Source organism: Oncorhynchus tshawytscha, linkage group LG07 (genome assembly GCF_018296145.1).
Source record: "Oncorhynchus tshawytscha isolate Ot180627B linkage group LG07, Otsh_v2.0, whole genome shotgun sequence".
In the NCBI taxonomy this organism is placed as follows: domain Eukaryota; kingdom Metazoa; phylum Chordata; class Actinopteri; order Salmoniformes; family Salmonidae; genus Oncorhynchus; species Oncorhynchus tshawytscha.
In genome coordinates, this window is record NC_056435.1 from 37,860,007 (window position 1) to 37,866,006 (window position 6,000).

Sequence of the window (6,000 nt, forward strand, 5' to 3'; positions counted from 1 at the left end):
CATTAATGAGCGAGCTAGGACGGACGTAGTCAATATAACTATTTGTTCAGCACTTTTGAATTTTACAGAAACAGAATTCAGAACATTGGCCGTTTTTACAGTATTCTCCTTGTACACCAAGTCAGAACCGTAGGATAAATAAAGGGGGAATATAAGCAGACAATGAAAGCCCTTATAATATTTGATTATTACATTTTTCTAAAACAGGCTATAGGCTACATGTGCACCACTAAGTCAGAACAGTAGGCTAAGTTATGAGAGGGAGAGGGACCAAATTATTAGGGCGACTAACAGCTTACACTACAACTACACTACATACACTTCGTATTTCTTTCTTAGCTACAGTATTTTTTATTTAACCTTTTATTTAATATTTAAAAGTATACATATCTCCCTGGCATATTACATCATTTATGCAGCAGCATACAAGCCATTTTTGGACTCACCTTGTGCTGTGCTCACTTGAACAGGAATGTGGCACGGTGGTCCTTGTGGAAAAATGTTGTCATCAACCTTTGTCATCAAAGTCTGGCATTCTCTGGTTTTATGGTGCTTTCAAGACAACTGTGCACTCTGAAAAAAATAAGGTCAAATCACGACGTCAGTGATCTTCAGGTCAGAGCTCTAGAAAGAGGCCCGAGTTCCCGACTTAGAATTCCGAGTTGGATGACCATTGAAAATATATTTTCCCAGTCTGAGCTTATTTTCTTCCGAGTTCCCAGTTGTCTTGAACTCACTGAATTCTGATATTTCCCAGTTCCGAGTTTCCAGTTGTTTTGAATGCAGCAGAAGTCATGCTAGATTGACAGCATGGCCAATGTTTTCAACCTTTTCTGGCCCATGGCATGTGAATGTTTATCCTTTTAAGCTTGGAAAAGAGACCCTTAAATCCAGACTTGGACCACACACCCACTCCACTGAATAGCAGGCTAGTGATTGCTTTGCAACGCTTGCAGTTAGCCACTGATTCCTTCCAAACCACTCATTGTTAAATTTGCAATTTCCAACTTGTTGTGTAATGTTTATGTTCAATGGCTGATGAACACTGATATGTTTTATCTAGAATTTCACTTCATATGACAACGATTGAAAAGGATTTGCCAGGAGATTGTCGACGTGATTCATGATGATGACTGCTTGTCTAGCTTGCTAGCTAAGATTTTTAAAGTATGATGTTGACATGATCAGTCCAATCAAAGCTAGTGTAGATATAATGTGATTTGAAGTCATTTTATCTGTGGCCAATGACCTTGAGCCTTCTTGGAGGGGCACTTCAAATGTAACTCTATGGCAGCACCCAAGGGGCTTGAATTTTCAAGCTCTCCCTTTAGATTTTGTGGTGACATAGTGTCCCCATGAGTGACAGAACGCTGAACCAATCACGGCGCAACTAGAGAACATTACCAACCCCTACGCTCTGTATTTTCTGATGGCTGCCCCACCACCACAGAAAGCACTGAGCTAGGCTGAAACACCTGAATTTTGGAGCTGCCTTACTCAAGAAAGAATAAAAGAGACTATGTTTGTATGTGGCTTGAAACTGAATGAATATATTTTTTACATTATTTGTCAACTGATATGTGAGACGTATTATTATCAAAATAACTTGCAAAACAGACAACATTTTCTTTACAGGTGAGGCTCAAAATGACAGATCGCTGCTGCATATGCATATATTCTATTCTAATAAAGTCCATTCTATTCAACTGTTGCTGTACACGTATTCTACAGATATACTATATATTCTATCCACATACTGTCCATAATGTCTGTACATCCCATCACACACGCACAGTACCATTCAAATTTTGGACACACATACTCATTCAAGGGTTTTTCTTTATTTTTACTATGTTCTAAATTGTAGAATAATAGTGAATACATCAAAACTATGAAATAGCACATATGGAATCATGTAGTAACCAAAAAAGTTGGTTAAATCTAAATCTATTTTATATTTGAGATTCTACAAAGTAGCCACCCTTTACCCCAACCCAGATAGGATGGCGTATTGCTAATACCCCAAACCAGATAGGATGGCGTATTGCTAATACCCCAAACCAGATGGGATGGCGTATTGCTGCAGAATGCTGTGGTAGCCATGCTGGTTAAGTGTACCTTGAATCTAAATAAATCACTGACAGTGTCACCAGCAAAGCACCCCACACCATCACACCTCCTCATCCGTGCATCACGGTGGGAACCACACATACTCTGTGTCTCACAAAGGCACGCACGGTGGTTGGAACCAAAATCTGTATTTGGACTCATCAGACCGAATTTCCACCGGTCTAATGTCCATTGTTTGTGTGTCTTGGCCCAAGCAAGTCTCTTTTTCTTATTGTGTCCTTTAGTAGTGGTTTATATATATATATATATATATTGTAATGACCTGGCCTGACTAGATCATGAAGGAACAATTGTCCAGGCAGAGGCTTGAGTTTACGAATTGACGTTTATTAGCCCAACTTTACACAGGCTACTGTTTGGCCGTAGCCCACAAGCCAACCGTGACCTTCTCTTGTGAAGGCCAGACGTAAGAGAGAGAACAAAGGCTAAACCTGGTCTTAACTTTCAATGCTCCTTGCCCTACCCCCCTCCACGCTACTCCGCCAACCGCCAGGATGCCCAGCATCAGAACATTCCAGCCATTCCTGTGATTGGCAGATAGCAGGTTGATTGGCATGTCGGACCCGGCGAACACTGGGTACTGGTAAGTACAACACAACCACCTACTAGCCTAACACATAACACACAGCTGTCTGTGCGGGTCGCTACAATATAAATATATATATATATACACATCGATATTGCTCATCCTAAAAGGTTTTTTACTGATCTTGGTCTTAAAGTATGTCATTAAAAGGCGCTACATGGTCAATTAGACGTCTGCGTTACAGCATTTATGGTGGTACATTCATTCATATTTCTTGCACTTCGCAGAGCAAGGCAGAGCTGTTGTGAAGGAAGTTGTCAATGAAGTCAGTTTGTGTTTATACAGGATTTATCGCCCCCACCTACCGTCAACCAATCATGGGACGCGCATGGTGCCGTGCTACAGACACAGATAGAACAATGAGACAGATATTTCACTTGATGTATAAATGTGAAGCATCCGGTTGGCGGTTCCACTCACTACCAAAATATTACGAGCAGTGGGAGAAGATCGAATGAGATGTATTTTGGCCGACATTCTGCAAATGTTTTAATCAATTAAACATTTGATCTCAATACAGTTTTCTTTTTCTAAAACTATAATATGTTATGATCAGAGTGGACTAGTTTGGTAGACTTTGCAAAAGTTTTAAAAAATGACGCTGTTTAGGAGAGCAAAGGCAAATTGATTTATTGCACATGCGCACTTCACGGAGTAGTGCGTTCTAGAAACGTACTAGAAAGCGCCAATATTATATCGCTTGGCTCTGCCAACCTCGCCTGTTCTGCCCACTATGAGTAATTTGTTGCCATTGGAAACGACAAACTGCGGTCTATCTTGGTTTAGTTATAAAAAAATCTTTGGTATGAAGCTCAATTTGGCCTCTGCATTCCTCTAGAGATTCCGAAATTGCGTCAGACTGAGCCTCCGACCACATTTACAGATCAAGCATAAATTGGCTTGAGGCCTGTTTCATCCTACCTATTCGAAACAGTTCGCATATATTAAGACAATTTCGTGACGTTTTTGTTCGTTGGAGTTCGGCAGAGTTTTTGGGGTTTGGTTGCCTTCGTCTGTGATTAGTCAACAGGACAAATTGAGTGGGAACTATGGACGGGATACTTCACTGAAGTGTTAGTTTATATTAGTTTTCGTGCACATGTTTTCACTTGAGAAATAATGCACCAAACATCTTATTCTAAGACCTTGGCAAAAACGTAAATTAATTAGATTTCCTGATTTCTTAGATTAATTCGGAACCGACGTTCGCTTCGCGTAGCTGAGTTCTGCGGCAAACCAAACCTACGTATGCAGACGCTTTTAGGGCATATCATGCTGATATTGAACAAAGTATGTGGAGAAGTTTATCTGATTTTTGACTAATCGATTGAGTCTTAGTGCTTTGAAGTGTGCAGGGTTGTACAACAGAACTGGGTGTGAGTTTGTCTTTTCCTCAACCTCATCAAAGGCATAATCAAGGCAGTGCTGCTCACCACCCTCCATCAGTCAATGAATTATTCAATACAATGTCTAGGGTGGCATCATCTCACTAGCCAAACACACATCTGATCTCACCCTTTTATATTTCATCCAGATAAATTATGGTATGCAGATGCAAACTCTTTGGAACATGCCACACAGCATAGTCTGCATTGCAGAGGGTAAATTCATACATTTCTGGGTGTCTGGATTTCTTGACTATTCTCGGCAATTAATAGGTGAGTTCGGGATACATTGTAATGCCAGCAATTTGATTTCGGCCTATTTCTGTTGAATTGGACTATCCCTGTCAGTTTGGCAAATATCTGTGTATCACGGAGAAGACGGAATAAGGGCAATAAAGTCTCAGATTAAACAGAATTTACTGTATACAAATTATTTTTAATTGAATGATTTTAACGCCTTTACCGCTCCACTTCTGCTGGGTTGAAGTGATACATAATAGTCAGAGGGTGGCACTGTAGAGACGTGTACAGAATATTAGACAATTTGTAAAAGATTATAAGCAATTTGGTCTCCCAATTTGAATGCGTTTTAACAGCAACCGTGTAGGCTATATTTGGAATTCTAAAGTTCCCTGTTATCTATAACAGGACTCATCTTCACCCAAATCATTATTCCATGCAATAACTACTGAGAGAAAGCATGCAGAAATGTTTTTATATCTATATTGGTAACACGTGATAATAAGGATGTATAAAGAGGCTATACGTAGTTTATACAAACTGTTATAGCAGGGGTATTCAACCAGGGGGGATTTTTTCCCCATCTATTTTGTACGAATATCGCTAGCAACAATAAATATTTGAATAACATAACTACAGTAGAAAAGAGGAGCATATCTTCTTTGGAATTATTATACAAATGACACTCATTGAAGCAAATAATACTTACTGAGGTATCTGACATCTGCTTTGAAAAATAATAGGCTACCAGTGCGGGAAGTGCGGCTGGCTGCTGGTAAGCTTTCTTGACTTGAACATACATTTTTGAAACACATGGCTGACTTTTGTTTAAAGGAAAAATCCACTAATTTTTCCACTGTTGATACAGATGATGATGTAGCAAGTGACACGTTGCTTCTTGAAGGTCCTAAATCTTGACTGCTGACATGCAAAACATTTTGGGACTGTATTAACACTAGGCTAATTAAAAAATGACCTAAATATGGATTTGAGTGTATTTTCCCTTTAATAACCAGCTAAACAGCTACTCAAAATGTGTTTTGAGTTACCTTTCTAGGCTATGTTAGAGTTTACACTTCCTCTTCCAATTAGGTAACACTTTATTTGGATAGTCCATCTGTAGATGCTCTACAGACTATCAGTAACATGTCAACTATCTACTAACCCTTATCATAACCCTAACTATATATTTAGCAAGCAAGCATTTGTTTATCAACAGATAGTATAACTACAGATGGACATTCCAGACTATCCAAATAAAGTGTGACCTCCAATAATAATGTGGGGAGGTGAAAATAATGAAAAACTATTTACCAAATATATTCATTTAAAAATATTTTGTGATTATCATTCACCTGGTAAGACAAGGCGTGAAAATAATTCTGATAAGATATGATGGGGGTCCCTGGGTCACCTGTTTGCCAGGGAGGCAGGCAAAAGTGTAAAGACCCCAGGTTTATAGCCTTTATTTTAATATTTTAATACGTTGGATTCTATTTTGGCAAATTGTGTATTGACCAAAGGTTATACGCTATTATACAGTTGAGTTATGTAGGCTACTATTATATAAGCCTGCTAAAAGTGACCCACTATATTGTGTATGCAAGACTTTTCAGTGTTCATTCTGCTACAATACACCGAAGGATGGAGTCTGCCGAA